Source organism: Bos javanicus, chromosome 5, assembly GCF_032452875.1.
Source record: "Bos javanicus breed banteng chromosome 5, ARS-OSU_banteng_1.0, whole genome shotgun sequence".
Lineage (NCBI taxonomy): Eukaryota > Metazoa > Chordata > Mammalia > Artiodactyla > Bovidae > Bos > Bos javanicus.
Window position 1 is genome coordinate 101,427,286 of NC_083872.1, and position 12,805 is coordinate 101,440,090.

The window sequence follows — 12,805 nt, forward strand, 5'->3', positions numbered from 1 at the left end:
CTTAACAGCTATGAGAAAATGAATCCCAATGAGGATAAAAGGAATATCACACATAAAGAATAATGTGATAAAACTGCTGAAAACCAAGGATAAAGAGAAAAGGTTGCAAGCAGTCAGACTAAAATAACACATTAACAAAGGATAACAATGACATGAATGGTAGCTGAATTTTCATCAGAAACCAAAAAAGAGAAAGACAACAGAATGATATTTTTAGTAAGGTAACAGAATAACACTATTGGTTCAGCCACTACGAAAAACAGTATGGAGGTTCCTCAAAAACTTAAAAATAAAACTACCATATGATCCAGAAATTCCATTTCTGGGGACATATCCAAGGGAAATTAAGTCACATTCTCAAAGAGATACTGTGCCTCCATGTTCACTGCAGCATCATTTTTCATAGTTAAGACATGGCAATAACATGTGTCCATCAATTAATGAATGGTTAAAGAAAATGTAAGACATATATCTGTCTCACATTTATATATACATATACGTATGTATGCATGTATGTTCAGTTCAGTTCAGTTGACTAAACTGTTTCCACTGTTTCCCCATCTATTTGCCATGAAGTGATAGGACTGGATGCCATGATCTTACTTTTCTGAATGTTGAATTTAAGCCAACTTTTTCACTCTCCTCTTTCACTTTCATCAAGATGCTCTTTAGTTCTTCTTCCCTTTCTGCCATAAGGGTGGTGTCATCTGCACATCTGAGGTTATTGATATTTCTCCTGGCAATCTTGATTCCAGCTTGTGCTTCCTCCAGCCCAGCGTTTCTCATGATGTACTCTGCATAGAAGTTAAATAAACAGGCTGACAATATACAGCCTTGACGTACTCCTTTTCCTATTTGGAACCAGTCTGTTCTAACTGTTCTAACTGTTGCTTCCTGATCTGCATACAGGTTTCTTAAGAGGCAGGTTAGGTGGTCTCGTATTCCCATCTCTTTCAGCATTTTCCAGTTTATTGTGATCCACACAGTCAAAGGCTTTGGCATAGTCAATAAAACAGAAATAGATGTTTTTCTGGAACTCTCTTGCTTTTTCCATGATCCAGCAGATATTGGCAATTTGATCTCTGGTTCCTCTGCCTTTTCTAAAACCAGCTTGAACATCTGGAAGTTTACAGTTCACTTATTGCTGAAGCCTGGCTTGGAGAATTTTGAGCATTACTTTGCTAGCATGTGAGATGAGTGCAATTGTGTGGTAGTCTGAGCATTCTTTGGCATTGCCTTTCTTTGGGATTGGGATGAAAACTGACCTTTTCCAATCCTGTGGCCACTGCTGAGTTTTCCAAATTTGCTGGCATATTGAGTGCAGCACTTTCACAGCATCATCTTTTAGGATTTGAAATAACTCAACTGGAATTCCATCACCTCCACTAGCTTTGTTCGTAGTGATGCTTCCTAAGGCCCACTTGACTTCACATTCCAGGATGTCTGGCTCTAGGTGAGTGATCACACCATCATGGTTATCTGGGTCATGAAGATCTTTATATCATTCAGCCATAAAACAGAAGAGAAGGAAATTCTGCTACTTGTGACAACATGGATAGACCCCGAACTCATAGAAAGAGAAAGTGTAACAGTGGCTGTCAGGGACCAGGGAAGGAGAAATGGAGAGATGTTGGTCAAAAGGTACAAGCTTCCAGTTACAAGATGAATAAATTCTAGAGATTTAAAGTACAATATAGTGGCTATACCTAACAACACTGTATTGTATACTTCAAATTTGCTGAGAGTAAATCTTAAATGTTATTCCTGTCATAAAAAAATAAAGGTAAGTATGTGAGCTGACTGATTTAGAAATTAACTTTACTGTGGTAATCATTTCACAACATAAATATGTATCAAATCATCAGGTTGCACACCTTAAATTTACACAATGATATATGCCAATCATGGGCTTCCTGGATAGGTCAGCTGGTAAAAAAAATCCGCCTGTAATGCAAAAGACCCCAGTTCAATTCCTGGGTCAGGAAGGTCCCCTGGAGAAGGAAAAGGCACCCCAGTATTCTTGGGCTTCCCTAGTGGCTCAGACAGCAAAGGATCTGCTTGCAATGTGGGAGACCTGGGTTCAGTCCCTGAGTTGGGAAGATCCCCTGGAGAAGGGAATGGCTATCCACTCCAGTATTCTTGCCTGGAGAATCCCCATGGACAGAGGGCTACAGTCCATGGAGTCAAAAAGAGCCAGACACAACTCAGCAACTATCCACAGCACAGAGTAATTAAGGTGACTTTTTGTACATCTAAAAAAAAAAATGCACACATTTCTAAATAATACATGGGTCAAATTTTGAAAATATTAATTATTATAAAAACACAATAGGAAAATTTGTAGAACACAGCTAAAACAGAGGCTTAGAGGGAATTCTAAAGCTATAAGTGAATACAGAAGCAGAAAGACTTTAAATAATCAAGTTTAAGAAAATAGAAAAAGAAGGGCAAATTAAAACCAAAGTAAGCAGAAGAAAGGTCAGAATTTTAAAATCTGAACTCAAGCAGCAATAGAAACCAAGCAATAGAAATTTTAAAAACCAATCAATAGAAAAATTAACAAAACCAAAATTTGGTTCTTTGATAAGATTATTGACTGATAAACTTTTTTTCCTTAATATATATATTTTATTAAAGTATAGTTGACTTATAACGCTTCAGGTGCAGAGCAAGGTGATTCAATTAAACATATACACATATATGATTTTTAAGATTACTTTCCACTACAGCTTATTACAAGAGATTGACTATAGTTCCCTGTACTATACAGTAAACCTTTGTTGCTTCTTGCATATATTTTTTTAATTAGACATCTACCATTCTATTCATACTAAGTCAAGTAAGTGGAATCAAAATATCATAAATTTTTTACTTAGGCAAAAATTCATAAATTTTCTAAAATATATCTTATACATACTATTTATATATATGTATACAAAAGCTTTTCTACTATGCTTCATAAAGTCTTGAGAAAGAACATAAAAAAAATAGATGGAGAAACTGGAAAACATAAACTAAAATGGGATTACTGAATATGAAATAAAAAAAGTGAAACAAGCTAGATAAAAATAAAGATCATCATATAGTCCTGTTGTTTTTAAACATGGCTGCTCGTTAGAAACATATCTGGAGTTTTGGAGGGAAAAAGCTATAATACCTGGGCATTTGTATTTTTCAAAAAAATTCCAAGATAATTCTGATATACATCTGGATTTTTAAAAGTGATTACAGATTTTTCTATTAAATAGTAGTTTGGTGATATAGAATTCTATTATATTTCTGTATCTTGAAATAAAAGGAAGATTTACACTAGCTTACTTCAAGACTTATAAAATTAGAAGAATCAAGACAGCGTATTTTTGGCATAATAATAAACAAGAAGATCAATGGAACAGAATTAAGTCTAGCAATAGAACCACATTTATACAGTCAACTGATTTTCAACAAATGTACAAAGCAACTTAAGGAGAAAGAAAAGTCAACAAATGTTACTGGAAGACCTATATATCAACATGGGAAAAAAACTGACCTTGACTCAATTATACAAAAAAAAAATTAATTTAAAATTGGCTTAAATTGAAGAAAGTAGGGAAAACCACTAGACCATTCAGGTATGACCTAAATCAAATCCCTTATGATTATACAGTGGAAGGGACAGATTCAAAGGAAGAGATCTGATAGACACGGAGGTTCATGATATTGTACAGGAGGCACTGATCAAGATCATCCCCAAGAAAAAGAAATGCAAAAAGGCAAAGTGGTTTTCTGACAAGGCCTTACAAATAGCTGAGAAAAGAAGAGAAACTAAAGCCAAAGGAGAAAAAGAAAGATATACCCATTTGAATGCAGACTTCCAAAGAATAGCAAGGAGAGATAAGAAAGCCTCCACCAGTGATCAATGCAAAGAAATAGAGGGAAACAATAGAATGGGAAAGACCAAAGATCTCTTCAAGAAAATTAGAGATACCAAGGGAACATTTCATGCAAAGATGGGCTCAATAAAGGACAGAAATGGTAGGCACCTAACAGAAGCAGAAGATATTAAGAAGAGGTGGCAAGAATACACAGAAGAACTATACAAAAAATATCTTCATGACCCAGATAACCATGATGGTGTGATCACTTACCTAGAGCCAGACACCCTGGAATGTGAAGTCAAGTGAGCCTTAGGAAGCATCATTATAAACAAAACTAGTGGAGGTGATGGAATTCCAGTTATTTCAAATCCTAAAAGATGATGCTGTGAAAGTGCTGCACTCAATATGCCAGCAAATTTGGAAAACTCAGCAGTGGCCACAGGATTGGAAACGGTCAGTTTTCATCCCAATCCCAAAGAAAGGCAATGCCAAAGAATGCTCAGACTACCACACAATTGCACTCATCTCACATGCTAGCAAAGTAATGCTCAAAATTCTCCAAGCCAGGCTTCAGCAATAAGTGAACTGTAAACTTCCAGATGTTCAAGCTGGTTTTAGAAAAGGCAGAGGAACCAGAGATCAAATTGCCAATACCTGCTGGATCATGAAAAAAGCAAGAGAGTTCCAGAAAAACATCTATTTCTGTTTTATTGACTATGCCAAAGCCTTTGACTGTGTGGATCCCAATAAACTGGAAAATTCTGAAAGAGATGAGAATACCAGACCACCTGATCTGCCTCTTGATAAACCTATATGCAGGTCAGGAAGCAACAGTTAGAACTGGACATGGAACAACAGACTGGTTCCAAATAGGAAAAGGAGTACATCAAGGCTGTATATTGTCAGCCTGTTTATTTAACTTCTATGCAGAGTACATCATGAGAAACGCTGGGCTGTAAGAAGCACAAGCCGGAATCAAGATTGCCGGGAGAAATATCAATAACCTCAGATATGCAGATGACACCACTCTTATGGCAAAAAGTGAAGAGGAACTAAAAAGCCTCTTGATGAAAGTTAAAGAGGAGCGTGAAAAAGTTGGCTTAAAGTTCAACATTCAGAAAACGAAGATCATGGCATCTGGTCCCATCACTGCATGGGAAATAGATGGGGAAACGGTGGAAACAGCGTCAGACTTTATTTTTTGGGGCTCCAAAATCACTGCAGATGGTGACTGCAGCCATGAAATTAAAAGACGCTTACTCCTTGGAAGGAAAGTTATGACCTGCTACTGCTGCTGCTGCTGCTAAGTCGATTCAGTCGTGTCTGACTCTGTGCGACCCCAGAGACAGCAGCCCACCAGGCTCCCCCGTCCCTGGTATTCTCCAGGCAAGAACACTGGAGTGGGTTGCCATTTCCTTCTCCAGTGCATGAAAGTAAAGAGTGAAAGTGAAGTTGCTCAGTCATGTCCGACTCCTAGCGACCCCATGGACTGCAGCCCACCAGGCTCCTCCATCCATGGGATTTTCCAGGCAAGAGTGCTGGAGTGGGGTACCATTGCCTTCTCCGAGTTATGACCTAGATAGCATATTAAAAAGCAGAGGTATTACTTTGAGAACACAGGTCTGTCTAGTCAAGGCTATGGTTTTTCCAGTGGTCATGTATGGATGTGAGAGTTGGACTGTGAAGAAAGCTTAGCGCTGAAGAATTGATGCTTTTCAACTGCGGTGCTGGAGAAGACTCTTGCAAGTCCATTGAACTGCAAGCAGATCCAGCCAGTCCATCCTAAAGGAGACCAGTCCTGGGTGTTCATTGGAAGGACTGATGCTCAGGCTGAAACTCCAATACTTTGGCCACCTCATGTGAAGAGCTGACTCATTGGAAAAGACCCTGATGCTGGGAGAGATTGCGGGCAAGAGGAGAAGGGGACGACAGAGGATGAGTTGGCTGGATGGCATCACCAACTCGATGCACATGAGTTTGGGTGAACTCCAGGAGTTGGTGATGGACAGGGAGGCCTGGCATGGTGCAATTCATGGGGTCACAAAGAGTCGGACAGGACTGAGCAACTGAACTGAAGTGCTACTAGAGCCATCTTACAGAAAAAAACAAATGAACCTTTCAGCCAACCCAATATATAATTCAATTTTATATGAAATTCTGGAATAGACAAAATTAATCCATGGTAAAAATTTCAGAGCCTCTAGGGCTAGGAGAAATGACTGGAAAGGGGCATGAAGAAATTATCTTGGGTGATGAAATTTTTCTAAATCTGGATTAGAGGGTGTTATAGTTTTTCTAGTAGTCATGTATGGATATGAGAGTTGGACTGTGAAGAAAGCTGAGCGCCGAAGAATTGATGCTTTTGGACTGTGGTGTTGGAGAAGACTCTTGAGAGTCCCTTGGACTGCAAGGAGATCCAACCAGTCCATTCTGAAGGAGATCAGTCCTGGGTGTTCTTTGGAAGGACTGATGCTAAAGCTGGAACTTCAATACTTTGGCCACCTCATGTGAAGAGTTGACTCATTGGAAAAGACTCTGATGCTGGGAGGGATAGGGGGCAGGACGAGAAGGGGATGACAGAGGATGAGATGGCTGGATGGCATCACCGACTCGATGGATGTGAGTTTGAGTAAACTCCGGGAGGTGGTGACGGACAGGGAGGCCTGGCGTGCTGCAATTCATGGGATCTCAAAGAGTCAGACACAACTGAGCAACTGAATTGAACTGATAGTTGTGATGCACTTACCAAGATTCACTGAATTATATACTTAACAGTTGTGAATTTCATGATTTATACATTTTACTGCAACAACAAAAAATAAAGCTTTAAACAAATATTGAACTCTAATTAGTAGACTTTCTTTACCAGCTATAAAACTACTTCCTGTATTTTTCTCATGTATGAGCAAACATATAAATATACTGAATATAATTGGTGATGATGTCTCACCTTTGGCAAGATATATAGATTTCCTGTCTGCTGAGAAAGGCAAAAGCAATGATCACAAGTAACAATAAACATGCACTGTAATCAGATCTCAGTTTCTCAATACCCTTCTCCACTAAAAGGAACCAGGCCCCCTTTGAGATATGACTGATACTAGGGTAAGAAAAGTTCAAGACCCACATGGAACATCTATATACCCAAAAGTAAAAAAACTGCTCAAAAAATTACAGGGACCAGTCAAAAGGACAAAGAAGCCATCATAAAGAGGCTCCCACTGACAGTTCACCTAGTGACCCAAGTCCTCTGGCAATTTTTCTGTCATATCATCAGTCACCTGCAAATTCCTGTGGCAGGAACCACACTCTTTTTTCAAAGGCCTGAATCTCTCCCATGTGGTTGGCAAGGTAGCACTTACCTTAGGTTTCTAAGTCGCTTTCTTGTTAACTCAATTTCAGCCCTCAAGGCTGTAGCTATATTTTGTAGTTCCGACTTCTGCACAACTATTACAGTCCTCTCTTACCCCTTTTAGTAATTATTTTTTACTAAGAAACAATTCTTTACACAAAATTTTTCCTTAAAAATCCCTTATGTGGTGTCTGTCTTCTGATGGGATCCTGAGTGTGACACAATATTTCTGTCTTAGTCCTATCAAGCAATGCATACCTAAATCATGAGGCAACATCAGACCAAACCAAAATGAGAGACATTCTACAAAATAAGTGACCTGTACTTTTCAAAATGTCAAGGTCAAATATGATAAAGAAAAATGACAACTAATTGCAATGTGTCACTCTGACTTGGTTTCCATGGTTGGGAAAGGGAAAAAAGTGCTATAGATCCTAATTTTGATAATTATACTGTACTAATATAAGAATGTCTTTATTCTTAGGAAATACACACTGATGTACTTAGCAGTAATACTTAGTGGTAAAGGGGAACCTACCCTCATATTGTTCAAAATAAACGTGTATGCCTGTGTGTGTAGGGAGGATGGAAAAGCACGAGAGAGACTAACAAAGCAAATGGGGCAACATGTAAACACTTGGTGAATCTGGTAGTCTATGCAAGAGTTCTTTGTACTATTCTTGCATCTCTTCTAAAAATTTTAAGTTATATTAAAATTGAAAATTATATATTTAGTTCTTGAAATATGTTAAATATGATCATTTTTAAAAGGATAGCACCAATAAAAGTTCAAGATCGAAATCTGGTTCAAGAGGGCAAATTAAATACATGATGTATAATGGGACTGAGAAGCTACCAAACAAATTTTGAAAGATCACTGAACAGATCAGAAAATATAATAGAGTATATTTGATAGTGAAACCATAGAAAAATCCATTACACAGAATTCATACAGAACAAACCTGTTGAGAGCTTAAAAAAAGGCATTCCCAATGAAGTTCCCATCTCAATTTACTTTGTTTAGAAAGCAGTTCTATTGACATATACACACGACCTCAAAGCAATGAATTGAAGGAAGGATTCAGAATACCTAGCTCTTTCAAGCATCCTTCCCTTTTCTGCATGTAGGAAAGAAGAGGCATCCTTAGCATTTGATTTTAAGAACCTCCTGGAATCACTTTCTTAATACTTTTTACCAGAGTATTGTTGATTTACAATGTTGTGTTAGTTTCGGCTGTATAGCAAAGTGTCAGTTATACATACACATATATCCACTTTTTTTTAGATTCTTTTCCCATATAGGTCATTCAGACCAGTTCACTTTAGTTCAGTCGCTCAGTCGTGTCCGACTCTTTGCGACCCCATGAACCACAGCACGCCAGGCCTCCCTGTACATCACCAACTCCCGGAGTTCACCCAAACTCATGTCCATAGAGTCAGTGATGCCATCCAACCATCTCATCTTCTGTTGTCCCCTTCCCCTCCTGCCTTCAGTCTTTCCCAGCATCAGGGTCTTTTCAAATGAGTCAGCATCAGGTGGCCAAAGTATTGGAGTTTCAGCTTTGACATCAGTCCTTCCAATGAACACCCAGGACTGATCTCCTTTAGGATGGACTGCTTGGATCTCCTTGCAGTCCAAGGGACTCTCAAGAGTCTTCTCCAACACCACAGTCCAAAAGCATCAATTTTTTGGTGCTCAGCTTTGTTTATAGTCCAACTCTCACATCCATACATGACCACTGGAAAAACCATAGACTTGACTAGACGGACCTTTGTTGGCAAAGTAATGTCTCTGCTTTTTCATATGCTGTCTAGGTTGGTCATAACTTTCCTTCCAAGGAACAAGCGTCTTTTATTTATTTATTTATTTTCCTGCCACAGTATATTTATTTATTTACTTATTTTTTAATTTTATTTTTAAACTTTACAATATTGTATTGGTTTTGCCAAATATCGAAATGAATCCGCCACAGGTATACATGTGTTCCCCATCCTGAACCCTCCTCTCTCCTCATACCATCCCTCTGGGTCGTCCCAGTGCACCAGCTCCAAGCACCCAGTATCGTGCATCAAACCTGGACTGGCGACTCATCTCATACATGATAGTATACATGTTTCAATGCCATTCTCCCAAATTTTCCCACCCTCTCCCTCTCCCACAGAGTCCATAAGACTGTTCTATACATCAGTGTCTCTTTTGCAATCTCGTATACAGGGTTATTGTTACCATCTTTCTAAATTTCATATATATATGTTAGTATACTGTATTGGTGTCTTTCTTTCTGGCTTACTTCACTCTGTATAATAGGCTCCAGTTTCATCCATCTCATTAGAACTGATTCAAATGAATTCTTTTTAATGGCTGAGTAATACTCCATTGTGTATATGTACCACAGCTTTCTTTATCCATTCATCTGCTGATGGACATCTAGGTTGCTTCCACGTCCTGGCTATTATAAACAGTGCTGTGATGAACATTGGGGTACACGTGTCTCTTTCCCTTCTGGTTTCCTCAGCGTGTGTGCCCAGCAGTGGGATTGCTGGATCATAAGGCAGTTCTATTTCCAGTTTTTTAAGGAATCTCCACACTGTTCTCCATAGTGGCTGTGCTAGTTTGCATTCCCACCAACAGTGTAAGAGGGTTCCCTTTTCTCCACACCCTCTCCAGCATTTATTGCTTGTAGACTTTTGGATCACAGCCATTCTGACTGGCGTGAAGTGGTACCTCGTAGTAGTTTTGATTTGCATTTCTCTGATAATGAGTGATGTTGAGCATCTTTTCATGTGTTTGTTAGCCATCTGTATGTCTTCTTTGGAGAATTGTCTATTTAGTCCTTTGGCCCATTTTTTGATTGGGTCATTTATTTTTCTGGAATTGAGGTGTAGGAGTTGCTTGTATATTTTTGAGATTAGTTGTTTGTCAGTTGCTTCATAAGCGTCTTTTAATTTCATGGCTGCACTCACCACCTGCAGTGATTTTGGAGCCCAAAAAATAAAGTCAGCCACTGTTTCCATTGTTTCCCCATCTATTTGCCATGAAGTGATGGGACCGGATGCCATGATCTCAGTTTTCTGAATGTTGAGCTTTAAGCCAACTTTTTCACTCTCCTCTTTCAACTTTCAAGAGGCTCTTTAGTCATTCTTCCCTTTCTGCCATAAGGGTGTTGTCATCTGCATATATAGGTAATTACAGAGTGCTGAATAGAGCTTCCTGTGCTATTAAGTAGGTTATTATTAGTAATCTATTCTATGTATAGTCATGTGTATATGTGAATAAAATCACTTTCTAAACAAAGTAAACTAGTTTATTAGATTCCATTAGTAGACCCCATTACTTTGCGTGTGGGAGGAGAGGATGGATGTGGTGCAGTGTGGGGAGCATCCTTGCTAATGAAGAGCTACAGGCCCAGAGCAGGAAGGCAAAAATAACCTCTAACTTCAACTTGTACCTCTGACAAGATCCTTGAGATCAGTTCTGACAGATGGCTCCCAGAAAGGCCCCTGAGCCCAAGAAGCAGGGAGTGACCCAGGTCATTTGCAACTGGATGGAAAAGGAAGTTATCCCTTGCCCCCACTCCTGAAGAAGAAATTATTCCACTTTTGTTGTTGTTTAGTTTCTAAGTTCTGTCCAGCTCTTTTGCAATCCCATAGACTGTAGTCTGCCAGGCTCCTCTGTCCATGGGATTTCCCAGGTAAGAATATCAGAGTGGGTTGCCATTTCCTTCTCAGAGGATCTTACCGACTGCGGATTTAACCCATGTCCTCTGCATTGGCAGGCGGATTCTTTACTGGGAAGCCCTGCTGCTGCTGATGGTGCTGCCGCTGCTGCTGCCACTGCTGCTGCTGCTGCTAAGTCACTTCAGTCATGTCCGACTCTGTGTGACCCCATAGACGGCAGCCCACCAGGCTCCGCCGTTCCTGGGATTCTCCAGGCAAGAACACTGGAGTGGGTTGCCATTTCCTTCTCCAATGCATGAAAGTGAAAAGTCAAAGTGAAGTCGCTCAGTCCTGTCCGACTCTCAGCGACCCCATGGACTGCAGCCCACCAGGCTCCTCCATCCATGGGATTTTCCAGGCAAGAGTACTGGAGTGGGGACTGGGAAGCCCTACTCAGTTGCATTTCAGTACCTTTCTCCACCTCCCACATGTACACTTCTCTCCCTCCAGCCCAACACTACTCTGGGAAATGACCAAGAGGAAGACTTCTGAAATGACCAACAAATGAACATCAATTTTAGAATTAAAGTTCATTGTAAAGGGGATTTTTGCTTTTTTTCCCTGCTGTATCCCCCAAACTTGAATAAATTGAAAAGGTCAAATCAATAGAAATGACTTAAATGACTGGCAATCCATGCAGCTAATTATACAACCATTTAAAAATGTATTTGTAAATTTCATGATATGGAGAAATACTTAAGGTTTGTTTTTTTTTTTTTAAGAGGAAAGGAATAACCCTCATGAAGGAAATACACAACCTCGTGGTAACTTTATGGATTTTTGATTAATAGTACTGTGTTTTCTGATTACAAGTTACTTTTATTACCAGAAAGCAACTCATCTTTCAATTTTTTTTAAAAGACACATCCAAACCCAACCCAAATATGCCACCTAGCCTGAACTGAATGCCCCAGTTAATTAAAAACAAACTCAGGATGGATTCTATACACGTATACAACTAATTTGGAGAAGGAAATGGCAATCCACTCCAGTGTTCTTGCCTGGAGAATCCCAGGGACAGGGGAGCCTGGTGGGCTGCCGTCTATGGGGTCGCACAGAGTCGGACACGACTGAAGCGACTTAGCAGCAGCAGCACACAACTAATTTACCCCTAAACGATGAAAACTGAATGCTAACTCCACAAGAGCTGGGGAGCCCAAGGTTAAGTCAATTAACCTCCATCGCCTTTAATTTATTCATCTGTAAGATTGGGATAAGGTACTTCCTCATTAAGGTGAGCTTGGAGGTGAATTCATTCTCGTCTAAAGCACTTCCAACAGTGCCAGGCACCGCGGGGCTACGCAAGTGTTGGCTTCTTTTATTTCATTCAAAACGCTGTTCAAGCTCCGCCGAGTATAACTCAAAATCTAGTCCCCATCCGCCAAGACGGAGGGAGGCAAATGCAACGGAGGAATCCGAGCAGAAGGAAGCCAGCCTGAAGATGATAGGAGCAACCAGCGGGCACTCGAAGGACGAAGGAATTCCTTCTCAAGAGGGTGAGTCCCAGAGTCACTGGTGATCTGAACCGAGTTCTCACTACGGGTAGGGCTTCAACACGCGGCTAAGACGTCAGACCTGAGGGACACCGCAAAGGCTCTCGGCCAAGACGCAAAGACCGAAACGGAGTTGCTCGGGTCAGAATTGGTTACAGTGTTCATCACACAAAATGCCACAGGGGTGACAAGGTTAAGTCGAATAGTAACACTTCGAATAAACAAGTCGAATATATCACACTTTAGGGTACTAAACCGTAGACAGGACGTAAAGTGACGTTAACAAAGTCAGGATGACGACCCAGTCATCGCTCTCCACTATCGTCTAAGTGCCGACGTGGGACACGAAGCAACTCGCGGCCTGCACACGGCGAATCAGCGTCCCC